A 22743-nucleotide genomic window follows, 5' to 3' on the forward strand; every position below is an offset into this window, starting at 1 on the left:
ATGGGGCCAACCAACAGCACATCAGTGGCAGAAATATGAATGTCTAAAGCTTTATAGCCTGCATAATAGTATGTGAATAGTTTGGAACATATACACAGCATTCAGTTTTGATCAAAGCCCAATTCCCCCTTAAGCCACTGTTCAAATGTCCAAACCCAGGCAGTTTTGTGAGGCCACCTGCCTAATGTGAGCAGTTTCCTCAGTTAGGAGGGTAAGGGCATGGTATGTATTATTGAAAGCTGCCAAATGTGAGTTTGGTAAGTTCAGTACCAATTGTGGCTACCATGGGGAAACTATAGCCGTCAGGTAAAACCACCAAGATGCTTGCTTTTGTCACCCATGGCGAGCCTTTACAATTTCCCAGTTAGATGGCAGAGCGTCCAATTTAGTCAATTTAGTGAGCATATGTCCTGGGAGATACAACCCCACGTACACCTTCCCATCCAATTATAAGGTAAGTATGCTTAGCCATGAGTTCCACTAGCCCATAACCATCGCCAAAGAGCAGGGAAGGCACCCATTTTTGGTGAATTATGTTGCTATCCCATTTGTATTTGGTCTGTTAAAAGAAGGATCTCATTACATTGTTGAGATGGCAACCATCCCATGTCATGGGTCCCTGTCTAGTGGTGACTGTTATTGTGCCTTTCAAGACATAGAGGTCCTTTGCTCGATACCTGTACTTGAACAGCTGTCATCCACCCAAGTCCATCCTGTACAGTATAACCTAAACTTGGGATTAAATTTAGCTGTTTCTTAATTAGACCAAAAAAAAAAAAAGGTGTCTTTTTATCTCTCTGTATGAGAGGAAGGGGCTCAGGCCTGTATGCTACAGTGCATGGGGGAAAAGGGTATATGCTTATTATTTTCAGTTTCCCAATCATAATACAGTCCCTGTAAACTTAGATTGACTGGTTGAATATGCCAGGGCAATCTGGAAGTAGAGGAAAGTGGCAATCTCCACATACCCAACACTTGGTCTGATTATGCAGGGAGGCTAAAGCCTCTGCCCACTCAGCAAATAAGTTACTCTCCATGTGAGTCTAACTGATACCCAAAAGTAGAACGCCATTCCATATTTTTATGTTATTCACCCCTTTCATTTCTTCTGAACAGGAGTCAGAGGTCACTGGTTGGCTCACAGGAATAAGTGGGATCAGTCTTGTGTTCTGGTGGCCTGTGGGGCTTCATAGGGACAGGTTTAATTCAAGATAACTGGACCCAGCTGTTTATTCCTAGAAGTTTAACTGCAATTGGGGTGCTAAGGAGGACTTCACAGGGTCCCTTCCATTTTGGAGAAAGTTATCTGCTGTGGATACTTCTTTCCTAGTTTGTAGTAGGACTCAATCTCCCCACTAGGTTATAACAAGATTCTGTTCCTCAGCAGGGAAAGGAAGTCTTTGATTTCCACATTCAAGGAGTGCTTTTTGCCCTTGTCCTAAGTTAATTACATAATTTTGTACCTTGACAGTATCTATGTCTATTAGGAAGTCTGTAGCTAAGAAAAGCCTTCTGAACACTATTTTTAAAGGGCTAAAGTGTAGGTTTCCTTTAAGGGCAACTCAAACCCACAACAAGGCCATAGGCATTAAAGTCAGCCAGGTTTCTGATGTTTCCTGGCAGAGTTTAGCAACAGTTCTTTTTAGAGTTTGATTGGCTCTTTCTACTTTCTCAGAAGACTGTGTTCTCCACACTGAATGAAGGCAGTACTGAATTCCTAGGTCTAACGATATATTCTGGGTTAAATGTTTCCGTTAAAGATAGGCCATTACCACTCTGCAAGATTTTAGGCAGCCCAAACCTAGGAATAATTTCATTTAATAGGAGTTTAGAAACCTTGATTGCCTTTTCAGACCAGGTAGGAAAAGTCTCAATCCAACCAGAAAAGGTGTCAACAAGTACATTATAGATATTTAAACCCATTTCATGGGGGCATCAGAATATAGTCTATTTGCTAGTCTTCAGCGGGATATGTTCTCCTATGGTAAACAAGCCTTACTGAAGGAGGAGGTAAAGCTGGGTTATTTGGGTTATTTCAGGCACCACAGGCTCAAGTTACCTGCTTTACTATTTTAAGTAAGCCTTTTCCTATAAAAAAAAATGACACATTTATTGAAACAGGGAATCTCTTCCCAACTGAGTAGAGTCATGCAAATGTTTAACTATTTTCCATTAATTAGCACCCAGTATCAACAGTCTGCTGTCACTAACCAGCCAGTCAGAAGGATCTTGAATTAAGCTATGGCCTTTAACCCATTCTTGTTCTTCTTTAGTATATCTCAGTTCTGTTATTAGTGGATAAGTGGGCACTAACCTACCTCCAAGTTTAACTGGCTTCTTTAATGCAGAGACTTCAGCTGAAGCATCTGCAAAGGAGTTTCCTTTTGTCACACTGGAGTCTCCTTTCAGACGCCCTCTGCAATGGATTACAGCTACTCCCTTGGGCAGCCAAGTAGCATCTAATAAATTTCCAAGTGACATTTTATGATGGAACCCTTAGGAATTAGGAGTCCTCATTTGTTGCAGATAGCAGCATAAGCATGAAGCCCCAGAAAGATATACTTAGAATCAGTGTAAATGCTAACTCTTAAATCCTTTCCCAATTGTAGGGCTCTAATAAGAGCCACTAATTCAGCCTTTTGAGCTGAGGTAGAGGCCAGTAAGGCCTGAGCTTCAGTGACCTCATGTTGACCGACAATAGCATATCCGGATTTTCTGTTTCCCTGGTGCACAAAGCAACCTCCACATGTAAACCATTCTACCTCAGGATTATCTACAGGCTCATCCTTTAAGCACAACCAGTTGGAATAAACTTGCTCCATAACTTGTATGTAAGAATTATCTAGGGTGCCTGTGAATTCAGGCCGATAGCAGGGTTTAAAGTTTGGCATACTTTAAGAGTTACATCAGGAGTGTCTAGCCACAACGCTTGATACTTTAATACATGTCCCCAGTCATCCTCTGGTGTCCTTCAGCTTCTAGTACTCTTTGTACTTGGTGTGGGGTCAAAAACCTCCAGATGTTGTCCCAAAGCAAGTTTATTGGCTTCATGTACCAAAAGAACAGTTGCTGCAACTGCCCTGAGACATCTGGGCCATGGTCTAATTACTTAGAAAAATATGCTACTGGCTGGGGATACCTCCCAGTTTCTGGATAAGTTTCATCCAGAGCATTCCTTGTTTTTCAGCCACATAAAGGAAAGTGGTGCATCAAGATGGGGGATCCCTAGGGCTAGAGCTGTTCCCAAACAGCTTGGGATTAAAAGCATGTTTTACAATTGGTACTGCATTCAAAAGAATCTAAGTGTGCTCCTTTTAGAGGCTTACATAAAGTCTTGGCCATACGCCCAAATCCAGGCACTCATTAACAGCAGAATCTTGCCATCCTTAGGAAAGCCCACAGTTGCTTTCTAGTTTGGAATTCCAGGATCCCAAGATGGCTTCCTTTTTTTCTGGGGGCTGTTGCCCAGGTGCCAGAGGTTAAGACATACCTTAAATATTTAACTTCTCCAATTGAAATATGGGCCTTATGTGGTGACACCCTATACCAATTAGTGCCCAGAAAATTTAGCAACTTAATGGCATTTTCATTTGAGCCTCTTTTGATTGGAGTAGCTACCAACAATTTATTCACATGCCAAATAATAGTGCCTCTATTAAATTTTAACAACTTTAATTGTCTAACCAATGTATTTCCAAATAAATGTGGGCTATTCCTAAACTCCTGGGGAAAAACTGTCCAAGTTAATTGAAAAACCAATTGACTATCAAGGGTTAGTCCATCCAAAAGCAAAGATAAATTTTGAATCAGGGTATACTCAAATGCAGAAAAAAAAAAAAATCCCTGAGCTCTAAGACTGTAAACCAACTGGCATCCCCAAGGACCTGGGCTAACGGCACATAGGAATTGGGTACTACAGGATGTTTGGGAATGGCAGCATTGTTGACGCTTGAAGATCTTGAACAAATCTATAGTCTCTGTTTGGCTCTTTAATTGGCAAGATTAGAGTGTTACAAGGAGATTCAAAGGGTCTTAATAAACCGAATTGCAGAAATTTAGTTCTTAATGGCTGAATCCCTCTTTATGCCTCTAGCTTTAGGGGATCCTGTTTCTTCCAGGAGTACAGGGCACCAGGCTTAAGCTAAATGCAAACGAGAGGAACATTTAATGCTTTGCCTGGAACTTCGGTGTCCTATACTATAGGATTTACTTGGGAGGTTACTTCAACAGGCAAGCTAGGTAAGTCCCCTATTGACTTTCCTCCCTTATCACAGGAAAAGAGTAGAAGCGATCCCCTATCTGCCTTGTGATCTCCAAAAGATGCCATTGTTTGCAGCTGAGTCAACCAAATCCCTTCCTAACAAAGCAGTGGGGCATTCAGGCATGATAAGAAAAGGCATGTGAGAAAGCTGAAGTCCCTAAAGGGCAGCTTTACAGATAGGTAAAATGACATCTGTGAGTTACTCCATCTAGCCCCATGACCACAGTTTTAAGGTGACTGTGGCCCATTATAATGGTTCAAAACCGAGTAAGCAGCCCTATATTCAAAAGGAAGTTAGTATTCTTATCTGCCACTTCAAGGGTTACCCAAGGGTCCTCCAAAGAAATGGCTAGTTGTCCAATGGGACCTGTGGCTGAAGGTCTCAGGCCCCATCACTCACGGGCTTGCTTGGCTATTTCAGTCATCATTATCGGTTTAGGTGCCAATGGCTCCCTTTAGAACACTGGGTATTCCCTTTTATAAGGCCAGTTTTCTGACAGTGTGTACACTGATTTGTGCCCCAAGGCACAGTGACTTGGGAGCCCAACTCAGGATTTTCCACCTTCTAGCTTCCCTTGTCCAGGCCAATAGCCATAAGAGCAACCCATGCAGGAGGCGAACGTAAGTCTGCAGCCAAAAGCTGCATTTTGTGGGAGGTTATTTTAACTCTTTCTGCTTCCTTTGTTTTGTCCTTGTTATTAAAAAACTATAAATGCCATATCCAATCACTGATTCACAGGAATCCAGGGACCCAAGGCTGCTCTTTGTAGTTTCCTATTAATATCAGGCGCAGATGGGATTATAAAATGTACTCCCAATAAAATCTGTTCTTCCCTTGAGGCAGAATCAGTGTTAGGATATTTTCTGATGGCCTTAACTTGACACAAAGCTGAATTCTCATCTTTATCCTGAATAATTTCCTTAACCTTTTCATAGTCAACAGGCTTTTTCATATACTTCAATCCTTCCAACAAACAAGTGACCATATGATCTCTCTTCCCCAAGTCCTCACTGTCCCTTTGACAGTTCCATCCTGGATCTGATTAGGGACTACCGCACCCACTGCCTGGTTAGGGTTATGGGCCGATACCTCATTTGCATGGGTCAGAGCCATTCCCAAAATGCATTGTACAACAAACAGAAAACAAAACATGCAGATCCTGTGAGGTCAAGTTATAGGTCAGAGTTAATTTCTCAAATTCATCTAAGAATTTTCCTGGATCTTCAGAGAAATGGCCAACTTTCTCTACACAAAGCCAAATCAGCCATAGAACAGAGGACATGTGCCCCTACAGTGCCTTCTTCCCCATTTACCACTGCTCTAGGCAGACAAAAATTTCCCTTTGGAAGTTGATAAGAGACTCCACTACAAGTAGTACTGGAAGGGCTGGGTTCCTCAGGCAGGTATAGAGTGGGATTAGATGGGTAGAGAGGAGGGGACAAAGGAGTCTCAACAGGACTTCCAGGTGGGCTAGAAGAAGAGGCCAACAGATCTGAAGCATCAGAGCTGACATGTTCCACTCAAAAGTAGCTGTTGAACTGGTGGGGGCAGGGGCTTGCAGCAAGTGATCATCTAGTATATCGAATTCCTTTTTTTTTTTTTTTTTTTTTTTTTTTTTTTTTTTTTTTTCATTAAACATGCACATACCTGGGTTTTATTCTGGCTGGGCAACACAAATGCTTGAACACATTATTTTCATCCCACTTCCCTCATGCTTACAAAACAAATCAGGTTGAAGTATTGTATTAAAGGCCATAGTTCTGAAAGGTGGTCATTTTTCTTATTTGAGGCCAGAGAGTATTATATAAAACCACCAATTTTCTTTTCTTAAACCCATTTGGTTTAAACTGGTCCTGATGTTCAAGAATACATTCTAGTGGTGAGTCCTCTGGGATTGATGCTGTGTTCTCCATAAAGGAGGCAGACGACATTGAAAGAAAAGTTCCAAACCTGAGAGATTGTATTGCCATTGGCCAAGTTCCATTAAAAAGTTTTTGGGGAAAGGATTCCCTGTTTAATAAATGGTGTTGGGAAAACTGGCTAGCAGCAGTATGCAGAAAGCAGAAACTGGACCCCTTCCTGAAACCTTACACTAAAATTAACTCCAGATGGATTAAAGACTTAAACATAAGACCTAACACCATAAAAACCCTAGAAGAAAACCTAGGCAAAATCATTCAGGACATAGGTATAGGCAAGGATTTCATGACTCAAACACCAAAAGCAATGGCAACAAAAGCCAAAATAAACAAATGGGACCTAATTAAACTCCAGAGCTTCTGTACAGCAAAAGAAACAATCATTAGAGTGAACCGGCAACCAACAGAATGGGAAAAAATTTTTGCAATCTACTTATCTGACAAAGGGCTAATATTCAGAATCTACACAGAACTAAAACAGATTTACAAGAAAAAAACAAACCCATCAAAAGTGAGCGAAGGATATGAACAGACACTTTTCAAAAGAAGACAAATATGAGGCCAACAAACATATGAAAAAATGCTCATCATCACTGATTATTAGAGAAATGCAAAGCAAAACCACATTGAGATACCACATCACGCCAGTTAGAATGGCAATCATTAAAAAATCTGGAGACAACAGATGCTGGAGAGGATGTGGAGAAATAGGAACACTTTTACACTGTTGGTGTGAGTGTAAACTAGTTCAACCATTGTGGAAGACAGTGTGGCGCTTCCTCAAGGATCTAGAAATAAAAATTCTATTTGACCCAGCAATTCCATTACTAGGTATATACCCAAAGGATCATAAATTGTTCTATTATAAAGATACATGCACAAGTATGTTCATAGCAGCACTGTTTACAATAGTAAAGACCTGGAACCAACAACCCAAATGCCCATCGATGATAGACTGGACAAGGAAAATGTGGCACATATATACCATAGAATACTATGCAGCCACAAAAAAATCATGAGTTCATGTCCTTTGTAGGGACATGGATGAATCTGGAAACCATCATTCTCAGCAAACTGACACAAGAACAGAAAATCAAACACCACATATTCTCACACATAGGTAGTGTTGAACAATGAGAACACAGGGACACAGGGAGGGGAGCATCACACACTAGGGTCTGTTGGGGGAGCCAAAGGAGGAACAGCGGGGGGTGGGGAGGTCGGGGATGGATAACATAGGGAGAAATGCCAGATGTAGATGATGGGGGGATGTAGGCAGCAAACCACACTGCCATGTGTGTACCTATGCAACAACCCTGAATGATCTGCACATGTACCCCAGAACCTAAAATGCAATAAAGAAAAAAACAAAAGGATAAGAAAGTTTTTAACGCCAGCTGCATTATGATGGAAAACTTGCTGAAAATTGAATTGCCTTATTCGTATTGGCCAGATAATATAAACAAGCTGAGCCATGGGCCTTAGATAAACCATGATATGGAAGCTGACAAAAGAAATGTCAAATTGGGCTAGGGAAATGAGAAGGATTTATGTGGGGATGACCAGAGAGAGCAGGTTCTGGGCAATAGTGGCAGCATGGGTTGGACAAACAAAGCCAATTTGCCTGAATCCAGGAAAGGAGAGAAGCTTTGTTAGTGTCCAAATGAAACAAAACAGCAAGGAAAATCCCCTTATTTCCATCCTGGTACAGGTACTTAAAATCCCAAGGCCAGTTAAATGAGGTCTCCTGAAAGCGGCAGTAAAACAAAGACAGCAACCAGGAAATTGATTCAGGAAGCAAAGAAGACAGGGTGGATTAATCCAAAGTGAATAGTGATAAACATCCTGTAGAGTCAGATCTATTTTTAACCAAGAAGGGGCTTACCAAGGGGGATCTCTAATGCCCTATGTCTTAGGAGGGACTCTAACACCCCTAAGTTGGGGCTTTAACCCAAGTTTAGACAACCATCCTTGCTCTTTACCAAGAGGGATCTTTAAGCCCCTATGTTTTAGGGGGAGCTCCAACCCTTCCAGGTTGGGTCTGTTACCCAACTTCAATCTTTACCTGGGATAAAATGTACCCCCACCACTTACCCAATGTTGGCCAATTGGTGCTGCAGTTTATTTCCTTTGGGTCAGGGGTCTCTTCACTAGTCCCTTTGTGGTTCACAGGAGGATGTTACCAGAAAGGGGTCCCCATCGAGACCCCAAGAGAGGGTTCTTGGAGCTCATGCAGGAAAGAATTCAGATCAAGTCCATAGAGGAAAGTGAATACAAGTTTGTTTAAAAAAAAAAAAAAAAAAAAAAAAAAAAGAAAAAAAAAAAAAAAAAAAAAAAAAAAAAAAAAAAAAATTTAATAAAAAAAAAAAAAAAAAAAAGTAAAGGAATGAAAGAATAGTCACTCCATAGACACAGCAGGGTGATGCTAAGGTACAATGCTTTTTTGTATATAACAAAAATCACAGGAGATATGTGCTCTACTACAAGGATTTGGGATAAAAGATTGCAGATCTTTGTATAACTACTATCTTTCACAAGGGTCTACATTATTATCTTTAAAGCAAAACTTGTTCTTAAACTAGGAATGCTTTTGTTCTCAAGATATCAGGACACTGCCTGGATCTGTTTCTGTTCTTTTAACTGTAAATATCTTGTGACTAAGATACCTGGCCTCCTGGGAATGTGGTCCAGCAAGTCTTAAACTCTTTTTTCCCACCCCCATTCAAGATGGAGTTGCTTTGGTTCGAATGCCTCTGACAAGCTGAGTGATTAAGACAGAAAGGGCATTATTGAAGGATATTGTTTTACTCATGGAGGTTCCAGAAGGGTCAAAATCAACTTAAATGCCACCCATCCAAGATAAACATTCAAAATTCCCTCATATAACTGGTTCTGAGAAGGCACAACTGTTGCTTTTACCAGACACAGACTCAACTGCTTGTCACACTGACAACACTGATGCTGGACACTGGCCCCTGCTGGCTGCTGGAACCATTACCATGAACCCTGGACACTGGATTTAGCCACCGCAGACACCATTAAACTCACCAAGATAGCTTCCTGGTGGCCCTGGCTCTTTGGATTCCTACCTTCTAGGTTACAATCTACCCCGAATGGACTGATAAATCATCATGTATCTTGAGTCACATGCCTGTAGTCTAGCTATAAGGAAGGCTATAATGGTATGTAACTTCTACAGAGTGAAGAGGACTCTGTTCTCTGCCAAAAACGAGAATGTTTCAAAGATAAAAGGGGAAGAGTTGAGTAGTCAGCCAAAAATAATGACAAATATTCACTTCCCCAAAATATTTTTTATCCTCCCCAACTTCCTTACTTCATATTCAGTTAGACTTTGGTCTCTCATCCTCCTACAATATATACATTCCACCTCCTCTGTCTAGTACAAATTTTAAGGCAAAATGAAAAGTTTCAGAAGTTAATCCACAAATAGCTGAGGCTCTCCAGCAAACATTAAAATAGCATGTTATTTAATGAGCCAAGCTCACACAAACCTGTGGAGCTACCACTGCTGGCAATGGCTCTGGTTTGAAAGTTCCAATGAAAACCTCCTGTGATTTTTTTGTTTTGTTTTATTTTGTTTTTGTATGGCCACTTCACCACCCCTGGCCCAAGTAGCTCTTCTAGGCATTACTATACATGTTTACATTTTTAAAGATAATTTTATTAGTTTTCTCACACTTAAATAAAAAGTGTGCCCCCCCCCTCAACACACACACGCAGCTGGCTAGATCAGTGTTGTGAAATTAGACAACACTTTCTTCAAGAAATTCTTGGGATTCCTTGGGCATGTTTGTGGAGCTTCTTAACTGCCTGGAAATATTAAAGGACTCTAATGTAGCAACCCAATAACAGCCCTGGGTATGCCTAATGGCCAAGAATAAAACAAACATATAAGTAAGCTTGGTGATAGAACAGGTCTGGGATTCGGAGGAGCAAAGGTTCCAGGGAAGTGTGATATGGACCCTGACATCACCCAACCAAACTCCTCCTAGCTGAGCTGTCCACTCTGGGAAGGCATGAGCTGTAGGGCAAAGGAGAGGCTGTGTTGCTGAAGTTCAACAGCTGTGCTCTGCAAAACACTCCAGAAAGAGCTGATTAGAAGAGAAAGGCATTCCCCATGGACCCAGAGGGAGAAGCATCCTAAAGCCATCAGGCCAGCTGGGAGAATACACAGCATCCCTGGCTGACCAATGGCCATGGAAGTCAGAGCTGCTGGCAGAGGCTCTGCTGACAACTGTGAGAAACTGCTGGCCTCCCCACAAATCCCAAACTAACATAACCCCAGGAAACCAAGGGAACATTTGAGATGCACAAACATCTGTGAGAGAGGCCCCAGGAATATTTCAGAAGAGAAACTCCTGGAAGCAAAGGGATCTCTGCCTGTCAAGAATGGTTGGACCATGAGCATTGATATTTGGGGTATTGCTGTAAATCTGATTTGACTTCACACTCAAAGATGGGTAAGATCTGGGTCTTTCAGTTACAAGTGTTGAGGTTTTTCTGTTTACATTTTGATACACTCTTTGAGCACCAAGCAGATCAGGAGTGTCACCTTGCTCGTGCACCCCAGTTTATAATTCCTTTGTAGGAGGTATGCTATTGTGAAATACATATTTGGTCTTCATCCTATTTCCTGACATTCATGTCCTAAAACCCTTGGAAATCTCTGGTGTGATGAGTATCTTTTGTATGCTAATGAGACACCTGGTGGCTGGGGGCACCTAGAGAGCTTCAGGGGCTGGCTACCCGAAAGACCATGGCCTAAGTAAAAAGTTGGGTCCCCCTAATATCTGGGAAGAGGAGGGAGCACTGAAGGTTGAATTGGTGACCAATGGCCAATGATCTAATCAATCATGCCTACTTAATGAAGACTACATAAAAACCCAAAAGGACTGGTTTCAGAGATCTTTAGGACAGCTGAACACATGAAGATTGTTGGAGAGTGGCACACCCAGAGGGGGCCTGGGAGCAATGTTCAGTGCCTCTTCTTCTAAACCTTGCCCTGTGCATCTCTTCCACTAGCTGTTTGTCTGAATCCCTTGTAATACCCTTTATAGTAAATGGGTAAAGTAAGTAAAATATTTCTCTGAGTTCTGTGAGCCACTCTAGCAACTCAAGGAAGGGATTGTGAGAATCCCCATTGATAGCCAGTGGATTAGAAGCACAGGTCATGCTGGTATCTCAAGGGTGGGGGCAGTCTTGTGGGACTGAGCCCTCAACCTGTGAGATCTGATGCTATCTCCAGGTAGATAATCAGAATTTAGTTAAACTGTAGGACACCCACCTGGTGTCCACTGGAGAATCCACTACAGAATTACTTTGTTATATGCAGAGAGAAATCCCCACACATTTTGATAAACAGAGGTATCGTGTTGTATTGAATGTGAGAGTGGAGAGTAGGAAAAACTGTTTCTTTTCCTATCCTTTGGGGAGGGAACTTCATAACAAACTCCAAAAACAAGCTTCAGATGGAGCCTCCAGTTCACCCTCTCTTTGCATGTGTGGCACAGCTATGCTATTTGAAAGCAGTCCTGTAGGTTGCGAGTTCACAATTCTTACCGCTTTGGAGAAACTGGGGTCACTCAAGTCAGATAAGGGACAACGTCAAGGCAAAACAATTAATACACTTCCTGGGAGACCCTACCCCACTTCAGTCCTATGTATGGCTGATTTGGATAGAAGACCCTCCAGAAGAAGAAGGTTCCCTAGCCCTTTTATCTTGTAACAGTGCTATTTGGGCTCATGAACTATGCCTTTGCTATAAACTTCTTGAGAGCATGATTCATATTTGCTCCATGTTTTATCTCTATAACTCCTAGGATACTGTAAATATAATAGTCCTCCCTTCTCTGCAGTTTTGCTTTCCACGGCTTTCGTATTACCTACAATCTGAAAACATTAAGTGGAAAATTCCAGAAATAGACAATTCGTAAGTTTTAAGTCACGTACCATTCTGAGTAGAGGGATGGAATCTAGCCCTGTCTCCCTCCATCTCACCCAGGACATGAGTTCTCCCTTTGTCCGGTGTAGCTACACTGTATATACTACCTGACCATTAGTCCACTTAGTAGCTGTCTGAGTGATAAGATTAACTATCTCAGTATCACAGTGCTTGAGTTTAGGTTATTCTTATTTTACTTATAATAGCCCCAAAGTGCAAGAGTAGTGATGCTGTCATATTTTTATAATTGCCCTAGTTTATTATTGTTGTTGGTAATCTCTTACTGGGCCTAATTTATAAATTTAACTTTATCATAGGCATGCATATACAGGAAAATAAACATTGTATATATAAAAGTCAGTTCTATCCACAGTTTCAGGACTCCATTGGGAGCTTTGGGACTTATCCCTGTTGAATAAGGAAGAGACTACTGTATTTGAATAAATGAATGAATGATAAACAAAGACAGCTATTTGGAGCAGTAAGGTCATACCAGCAGAAGTTTCAGTGACAGATGAATAGAACCTATTCTATTTCAGGGAAACTCTTACTTTTCTAGCTAAAGTTCTTGGCTCATGCTGACAGATTACTTAAATGAAAAGTAATGCAACACACTCTTCCCCTGGTCAGTTTAGCACTCATTCATGTCAGCTTTCACATTTAAAACACACACACACACACACACACACACACACACACACACACACATATAAAAATAACTAATCTAAAGAATGCAATAATAAGATTGGCCAGGGTCCATGAATCCCTAGAAATGTTCTCATAAAGTTGTTGTGGAAACCCAATGTTGTTTGTCTAAGTGGTCTCCTGGATAAACACACAGTTCCCTCCTAGATGTGATTTGGAGCACGAATGGAGTGTTAGCTTCGGTTCAGAGATGGGCATTAAGAAACAGCTAGTTTCAGCTGACTGATTGCTGGCTTCCAAGTACACTGAAATCTGGCTTCTGAATACCACCTACTCCAACAAACTGCTTCAACTAAGGTCACTCACAACTTCCTTATAGGTAAAATCAGTGGCCCCCTTATAGTCCATACTTCATATAACTTCTCTGCAGCTGTTGGTGCCTCCCATGTACCTTCTCTTTCAAAATCCCTTCTGTATCTTCCAGATGCCATGTTCTCTTGTGTTATTCCTCCTTAGTTTCCTTGTAGTTGCCTCTTGCCCTGCCCATCTATAAACTGTTAGTGTCCCCTAGCAGTTATCCTTGGCTGTCTTACAGTTTCATCTACTCCCTAGACAATACAATGACTTCAAATCTCTATTTCCTACCCTACTGATCAGCCCTTCTCAGTTGCTTCTACAAGGACATTAAGCTCTAGTGTTCTTAGGTATGTCTTGTATATCACGAATGGACTTCTTTCCTATGTATCTAGAATGTGAGTAGTTATCAATCATTCTGGGAAATAATTGAGAAAACTAGTCATGCAAATAATTTTCTGTAAGGCTTAATTATTTCCAAGAACCCTTCTTCAGGCTGGTTGGCACTGGACCCATAAAGCCAATTACCTAGTAGACATCTCCACTTGGTTGTTTCACAGATATCTCAAAACCCACACTTCAGTAATACATCTTATTGCAGCCCTCATAATTCTTCTCCCCTTTCCTATCTTGATATAGACGATCCTTATATTACCACTTCCTGATTTTTTCATTATTAGATGTAATCTATTTATTTTCTATGGTAGATGGCAGGATAGGATATTCTCTCTCACATACATCCCTATTCCCAGAATACACTTTCCATCCCCTCATCCTACTTGTAATTTATAATTTTGGTTGCATAAATATTACATGTTTACATTATGATGACTGTGTAAACATATTTTGTAACTGAGCCATGTAATGTACTATAACGACTTTTCCTTTCTTGCACAACTTTCTGGTTTCCCTGGAGTTAGTTGTCTTGTTTATTTGCATAGATTTTTATGAACACATCTTTAGTTTTTTCTGTGTACTTACCAGTAATTCAGCTGATTGGAAGTTCTATGTCGAGGGTAGACTCATAGTCTTCATTGATATTTCCACCAATTATATAACTCCTCTTGGTATATTATCCTATCAATTTTCTATCAATTTCTGTTTCTTGAAGAAATAATCCTGAAGCCTTCAAACCAGCTTCCAGCTCTCCAACTGTATTACAAGACTGTTCATCTTGTTAACACTGCTCCCCATCATCATAGGAATGCCATTCACCTCTCTCTGTTGCTGGATCCTTTGTTTCCTGGATTGTAGTTTTCTCTTACATGGTATTACTCCCTCATTTTGGTGGATCACATGCTCCATTAGCTTCCTAATAAAAGATACATGTTAGCAGATTTTTTTAATGCTTCGTATCTGAAAATGTCTTTATTTTACCCTAAGTAGGAATTTGACTGGTATAGTTTTATGTTGTATAACTTTCCCTCCATATTTTCAAGGCATCATTCCATTGCTTCCAGTGTTCAGTGTTGAAAAGAAGTCTGATGTCATTCTGAATCCTGATCCTTTGTAAAAAATCTTTTTCCCCATCTCAAAAATTATAGATTTTCATTTTTAGTTTGTATTCTTCTGAAATTGCACAGTGATGATCCTCTGTATGGTTTTATTTTCATTCATTGTATGGAACTCTGGTATTCATGTTTTCTGGTTCTAAGAAATTTTCTGATTTAATTATTGATACTTTCCTCCTCTTCAATTTATCTTTTCACTGTGTCTAGAACTTTTTATTTAGATGGTGGACAGTTTTTAAAATATTTTCTCTCCTATTTCCTTTTGTTTTCACATTCTTCTTTTTGGGAGAGTTCATTAACATTATGTTCCAAAGCTTCTACTGAAAATTTTTGTTTCTACTTTTACATCTTTAATTTACAAGAGCTCTCTTTTTATTCACTGGGTGTTATTTTTACAGCATCATATTACTGTTTTTGTGATGCAGTATGCTTTTTTGCATCTCCATGGATATTAATAATAGTATATTGTTTTTTTCTTATTTTGTTCTCTATCTTTCCTAAGCTGCTTATTTCTGTTTGTTTTTATATCTGTCTTTTATATTTGTAGCTTTTCTCAAACAATCCTTGGTGTTTGAAGAAGCTGATTGGGAGCTCTCAGTCTATGGATGAACTTGTAATCTTCATTGTTGGTATCTCACTAAGCTCCCTGGGGAAGCCCTGATGTTAGTAACTTTATATTATTTTTCTTGGATTGGTCATATTTCCAAAGAAGCCTCTTTTAATCTCCTTCCAGAGTATAAAGATATGACTAGTGAAATCCTAAGAGCCTGATAGGAGGTGAAGACTTAGGGTGTCTCAATTTCAACATGTAAACTTTTGCTAACTCACCATCTTTTCCATATGATATTCCCATACCCAACTCTACATGGCATCGAATTTATTCCCTTAAGAGAATAATCCTCCAGTCTTCTGTCAGAGTGGAAGTGGGAAGTCACCTTCTTATACAAAGGAAAAATTATTTGGGAGTCCAAATCTGTCTTTATAAGAATTTGAGGCCAGGTGTGGTGGCTCATGTCTGTATTCCCTCCGTTTGGGAGGATGAGGCAAGAGAATAACTGGAGCCCAGAAGTTCCAGACCTGCCTGGGAAACACAGTAAATCCCCATATGTACAAAAAAATTAAAAAATAGAAGACTGTGGTAGCACATGCCTATGGCCCCAGCTACTCGGGACGCTAGATGGGAGGATCACTTGAGGTGAAAAGGTCAAGGCTGCAGTGAGTCATGATTGTGCCACTGTACTCCAGTCTGGGCAACAGAGTGACAGAGTGAGACTCGGTCTTCCAAAAACAAACAAAAAAAAGGAATTTGAAATAATTCTCCTGGTTTTACATGTTCCTTTATGTCTAGCTCCAGGATGTCTATTATCGCTGATTCCTGAGATTTTTGTAGGGCAATCCCTGGTTCAAATCAGCTTCCTACTTAGCTTTTTCACTGCTTACTTAAGATTCAAATTCTGCTTTCTCCAGGATGCTTAATCAGTTGACAGTCTTCCACGTATGGCCTAGCTTCTGAAAATTTTATTATTATTGTCTTTTCTCCTGTTCTGTTTGTTCTTACATTTATATATCTTTTACAAATCCTATTAACAGCATGGTGCGATGGCTCACACCTGTAATCCCAACACTTTGGGAGGCTGAGGCGGGCAGATCATGAGGTCAGGAGTTTGAGACCAACCTGGTCAACATGGTGAAATCCGATCTCTACTAAAAATACAAAAATTAGCTAGGCATGGTGGCATGTGCTTATAATCCCAGCTACTTGGAAGGCTGAGGCAGAAGAATTGCTTGAACCTAGGAGGCAGAGGTTGCAGTGAGCTGAGATCTCCCCACTGCACTCTACCCTGGGTGACAGAGCAAGACTCCATCTTGAGAAAAAAAAATCCTATTATCACCCCTTAATCCTATTATCATCGCTTGTCAGGGATGAGAGAAAACGCATGTGTTCAAATTTTATTCAATCTCTTGATGCCCTTCCAAACACATTCTACTTGCAGTTTTCAAAATGTGTTAGATTCTCCTTCGCACTTGTACTCTCCCTCTCTCTCTATCACACACACACACACACACACACACACACACACACATTTTCCCTTCTTACTCCCTACCCTAGCCCCATCTATTCCTGAGGAACTCCTGCTCATCTCTCACCAAAAGCTCTCACCTCCACTGGGACACTTCCAAGCCCCCCTTCTATGATCCACAGCTCCTTAGATATCTCCCTATCACAGCACATATTTTCCTGGTTAATGACTGCTTGTTTACTTTTTTTGGTCTTACCCACTGGACTGTAAAGGCACACTTACTGCTCTCTCACAAGGTCTTCCTCCTCCAGGGATGCTTCTGGCAAAAGTCTTTTCACTAAGGAAACTAGAGACTGTATAAGATGCTCCTGTAAGGTAATGTTCCAGATCGAGAAGGCTTCAGTCCAAACCATTAAATAACTATTATTATTATTTATATTATTAATGTAAAAATATCTTTCCTAAATTGGTCCTCAAAGTTAGACCAGATATTAACTGCCCTGAAATTATGCTTAGTGCTTTGTTTAGTCAGAGCACTTTAACATTCATTAATTAATGATGGTAATTTACCATCATTAATTAGCTAATTAAATTTGAAACTAAACCTCCAGAGGAGAAATGCCAATTTGGAACTACCACTCCAGGCAGATGTCCATAGGCCCAGCTCCTTATTCTTCATCTTCCATGTAAAAAAACAGTGAGCTCTGGGATGAAACTGGGCCAAGAAATGATCCCATGGGATCTTCTTCCTCATTATACAGTCCAAACCCAGTACCAATCATGTCCAGAGCTTTCACAACAAACAGCCAGGAGAGTGTCTTTACAGGTGTCATATACATCCAACATTGTTATTTTCAGTCCAAAACAAGAGGCTATTTCTAATACAAACAACACAAAATGTAGAACTCCTCTGGCCCCTACTATTGTAACAAAAAGAGTAATAAAATGGATATAGCTGTAAACAAAGCAAGTCCTGCAGTGCTTAGAGGCTGCTTAGGAAGTAGTTGCAATGGACTGAATGCTTGTGTCTTCTCAAAATTCATATGTTGAAATCCTAACTTGCAATGTGATGGTATGGAGAGATGGTGCCTTTGGAAGGGAAATAGGTAAAACTTTCACAAATGGAATTTGTGTCCTTATAAAAAGGACCCTGCACCCCAAAGAGCTCTCTCACTCTTTTCCCATCCTATGAGGATACAAGAAGAAGACAGTCTACAACTTAGAAAAGGGCCCTTGCCAGAACCCAATCACGCAAACACTCAGATCTTAAGCTTCCCAGCTTCCAAAACTGTGAAAAACAAATTTCTGTTGTGTATATGCCACACAGTCTGTGCTACTTTGTTATAGCAGCCCAAAAAGACTGCCAGTGGTCTTTTCCAGGGGAGCAGGGAGGACAGAAACAATGAAATGGAAGAAAGCCCTTTAAAAATCTCTACTTGGGGAACTGCTGCTTTCAGTAATACAGTACAGTTGGGCTCCTAGATAAATTTCTTTTCCATGCATCAAAGACATGACCTTTCACCTGAAATCTGTGAGCTCTCCACTTCTTAAAGCAAAGGAAAATGGAGAGAAAAGTTACCTGGTGTGTGTTGCAGCCCTACATATGTAGTGAAATTCTGGAAATCCTCCTGTGGAACATTAGCCCCAAAAGCAATCTGATGAGCCCCCTTTCGCTTGTCAGGATATGTTGCTTTCATATTTCATTGAACTCCCCTTATCCAAAACTATAGCCAGCCTGACTTTTTCTCATGTGCCCTTAGGAAAAAGGGAAGATACAAATGTTCCAGGATGCAGTGATTTTCCTGGAAACAAAGAAAGATTTGAAAGCATTCTCACTGCAGATTGCTTAAGATAAAGTCTGGTTATGGTGCTGTTATTCTTATATATCATGTAATAGTAATAAATAGAATAGTAATAATAATTTTCATGTGTTTTCATATTTTATGTTAGAAATTCTACCTTATAAAGTATTTTTATAAGGAGGTAGGGTCTTGGAAGGAAAATAACTTATTCAAGGTTACAGAGCTAGTTGGTGATACAGTTGAGATTTCAACTCTGGTTCTTTGATGCCAGTATGGCAGAGTGAACCTCAGTTGCTCTATACCTGTTGGGATGCTCTTGGCTGCTAATAAAAGAAACCCCAGATAAAATCTCAGGGAAGGGCTGTCCTGCATATGACTGATTCGGTACCTTAGCGACATCATCAATAACACAGGTTCTTTCTCTTTTTCTTTTCTACTACTCATATTGTATTAAATATCTTCTCCGGTTCCAAACTCCAGGCATCACCTGCAGTAGGCAAAGTCCAGAGGAAGAAAAGGGAATATATCTGTAATGTGTACCTCTTTGAAATCAGAAGCAACTTCCTTTTGTGTCTCATTGGCTACAATTTCACCATATGCTCTCAGTTCAACAGTCATTTGTCAAGTGATATTATATTAACTAGCTTAGCACAATTAAAATTCAGTGCCCTCAAAACAAGGATGCCTTCTCTCACCACTCCTATTCAACATATTATTGTAAGTTCTGGTCAGGACAATCAGGCAAGAAAAAGAAATAAAGGATATTCAATTAGAAAAAAAGGAAGTGAAATTGTCTCTACTTGCAGATGACATGATTGTATATTTAGAAGATCCCATCATCTCAGCCCAAAATCTCCTCAAGCTGATAAGCAGCTTCAGCAAAGTCTCAGGATTACAAAATCAATGCGCAAAAATCACAAGCATTCCTATACACCAGTAACAGACAAATCATGAATGAACTCCCATTCACAATTGCTACAAAGAGAATAAGATACTTAGGAATACAACTAACAAGGGGTGTGAGGGACCTCTTCAAGGAGAACTACAAACCACTGCTTAAGGAAATACGAGAGGACACAAACAGATGGAAAAACATTCCATGCTCATGGATAGGAAGAATCAATATTGTAAAAATGTCCATACTGCCCAAAGTAATTTATAGATTCAATGCTATCTCCATCAAGCTACCATTGACTTTCTTCACAGAATTGGAAAAAAAACACCTTAAGTTTCATATAGAACTAAAAAAGGAACCGCATAGCAAAGACAATCCTTAGCAAACAAACAAACAAACAAACAAAAAAAAGCTGGAGGCATCATGCTACCTGACTTCAAACTATACTACATGGCTGCAGTAATCAAAACAGCATGGTACTGGTAGCAAAACAGAGATATAGACCAATGGAACATAACAGAGGCCTCAGAAATAACGCCACACACCTACAATTATCTGATCTTTGACAAACCTGACAAAAACAAGCAATGGGGAAAGGATTCCTTATTTAATAAATGGTATTGGGAAAACTAGCTAGCCATATGCAGAAAGCTGAAACTGGATCCCTTCCTTACACCTTATACAAAAATTAACTCCAGATCGATTAGAGATTTAAACATAAGACCTAACACCATAAAAACCCTAGAAGAAAACCTAGGCAATTCTATTCAGGACATAGGCATAGGAAAGGACTTCATGACTAAAACAACAAAATCAAGCAACAAAAGCCAAAATTGACAAATGGCACCTAATTAAACTAAAGAGCTTCTGCACAGAAAAAGAAACTTTTAGAATGAACCAGCAACCTACAGAATAAAAAAAAAAAAAGTTTGCAATCTACCCATCTGACAAAGGGCTGGTATCCAGCATCTACAAAGATCTTAAATTTACAAGAAAAAACAAACAGCCTCATCAACAAGTGGGTGAAGGATAGAACAGACACATCTCAAAAGAAGACATTTATACAGCCAACAAACATATGAAAAAAAGCTCATCATCACTGGTCACTAGAGAAATGCAAATCAAAACCACATTGAGATACCATCTCACACCAGTTAGAATGGTGATCATTAAAAAATCAGAAGACAACAGATGCTGGAGAGGTTGTGGGGAAATAGGAATGTTTTTGCACTGTTGATGGGAGTGTAAATTAATTCAACCATTGTGGAAGACAGTGTGGTGATTCCTCAAGGATCTAGAACAAGAAATACCATTTGACCCAGGAATCTCATTACTGGGTATATACCCAGAGGATTATAAATCATTCTGTTATAAAGACACATGCACACATATGTATATTGTGTCACTGTTCACAATAGCAAAGACTTGGAACCAACCCAAATGCCCATCAACAATAGACTGGATAAAGAAAAGGTGGCACATATACACCATGGAATACTGTGCAGCCATAAAAAAACAATGAGTTCATGTCCTTTGCAGGGGCATAGATGAAGCTAGAAACCATAATTTTCAGCAAACTGACACAAAAACAGAAAACCAAACACTGCATGTTCTCACTCATAAGTTGGTGGTGAAAGAACACATAGACACAGGAATGGGAACATCACACACCAGGGCCTGTCGGGGGGTGGGAGTCTAGAGGAGGGATAGCAGGGGTGCGGGCTAGGGTAGGGATAGGTTTAGGAGGCTAGGGGAGGAATAAAAATACCTAATGTAGATGATGGGGTGATGGATGCAGCAAACCACCATGGCACATGCATACCTATGTAACAAACCTGCATGATCTGCACATGTACCCCAGAACTTAAAGTATAATAATAAAAAAAGATTCAGTTCCCTAAGGCTAAGAAGCTCCCAGCCCCTGCTGAAGAAAGCAGATTATCAGAGGAAGACAAATAAAATACGTCAGCAAAGAAGAAAGAGTAAATATTCTAGGATTAGCAACTAATAATGACTGTCACTCCCACTAATACGGGAGACCATTTACTTTCTACAACATAAACAGTTCCATGCACTGTTGAATAGAATGTGTATCCTGTGGTTGTTGAATGAAATGTGCTGTATATATCTGTTAAGTCCAATTTGTTCCAAGGTATAGCTTAAATTCATTGTTTCTTTGTTGACTTTCTGTCTTTATGAACTGTCTAGTGCCATCAGTGGAGTAATGAAGTCCCCCACTATTACTGTGTTGCTGTGTATCTCATTTCTTAGGTCTATTAGTAATTGTTTTATAAATTTGGGAGCTCCAATATTAGGTGCATATATGTTTAGAATCGTGATATTTTGCTGTTGGGCAAGGCCTTTTACCATTATATAATGTCCCTCTTTGTCTCTTTTAACCACTGTTGCTTTAAAGTTTGTTTTGTCTGATATAAGAATAGCTACCCCTCCTCACTTTTGATGTCTATTTGCATGAAATGCCCTTTTCCACCCCTATACTTCAAGTTTATGTGAGTCCTTATGTGTTAGATGAGTCTCCTGAAAGGAGCAGATAGTTGGTTGGTGAGTTCTTATCCATTCTGCAGTTCTGTTTCTTTTAAGTGCAGCATTTAGGCCATTTACATTCAATGTTGGTATTGAAATATAAGATACTGTTGTATTCATCATGCTCTTCATTGCCTGCATACTTTGGCAACAGTTTTTTGTTTTTGCTTTTCAACCTGTATTTTTATTTTATAAGTCCTGTGTGCTTTATGCTTTAAAGAGATTCTGTTTTGATGTGTTTCCAGGATTTGTTTCAAGATTTTAGAGCTCCGTTTAGTGATTCTTGTAGTGGTGGGTTGGTATTGGCAAATTCTCTCGTTTGTTTGCCTGAAAACAACTGTATCTTCCTTCCTTGCTTGGTTTTACTGGATACAAAATTCTTGGGCGATTACTGTTTTGCTTGAGGAGATTGGAGATAGAGCCCCAATCCCTTCTAGCTTGTAGGGTTTCTTCTGAGAAGTCTGCTGTTAATCAGATAGGTCTTTCTTTATAGGTTACCTGGTGCTTCTGTCTCACAGCTTTTAAGATTCTTTCCTTCATCTTAACTTTGGATAACCTGACAACAATGTGCCTAGGCAAAGATCTTTTTGTGATGAATCTCTCAGGTGTTCTTTGTGCTTCTTGTACTTGCATGTCTAGGACTCTAGCAAGGCTGGGAAATTTTCATTGATTATTTCCCCAAATATATTTTCCAAGCTTTTAGAACTATCTTCTTCCTCAGGAACACTGATTATTCTTAGGTTTGGCCATTTAACATAGTCCCAAACTTCTTGGAGGCTTTGTTCATATTTTCTTAATCTTTTTTCTTTGTCTTTGTTGGATTGAGTT

The 22743-nt window shown here is 39.9% G+C and overlaps 1 long non-coding RNA gene across 7 annotated transcripts in view; it reads right to left on the minus strand.

The window, feature by feature from the left end:
- LOC108305350 overlaps positions 1 to 22743 on the minus strand; it is a 226398-nt gene that overhangs the window by 155177 nt on the left and 48478 nt on the right. The window lies entirely within an intron of this gene.

Source organism: Cebus imitator, unplaced genomic scaffold (assembly GCF_001604975.1).
Source record: "Cebus imitator isolate Cc_AM_T3 unplaced genomic scaffold, Cebus_imitator-1.0 Scaffold62, whole genome shotgun sequence".
NCBI lineage: Eukaryota > Metazoa > Chordata > Mammalia > Primates > Cebidae > Cebus > Cebus imitator.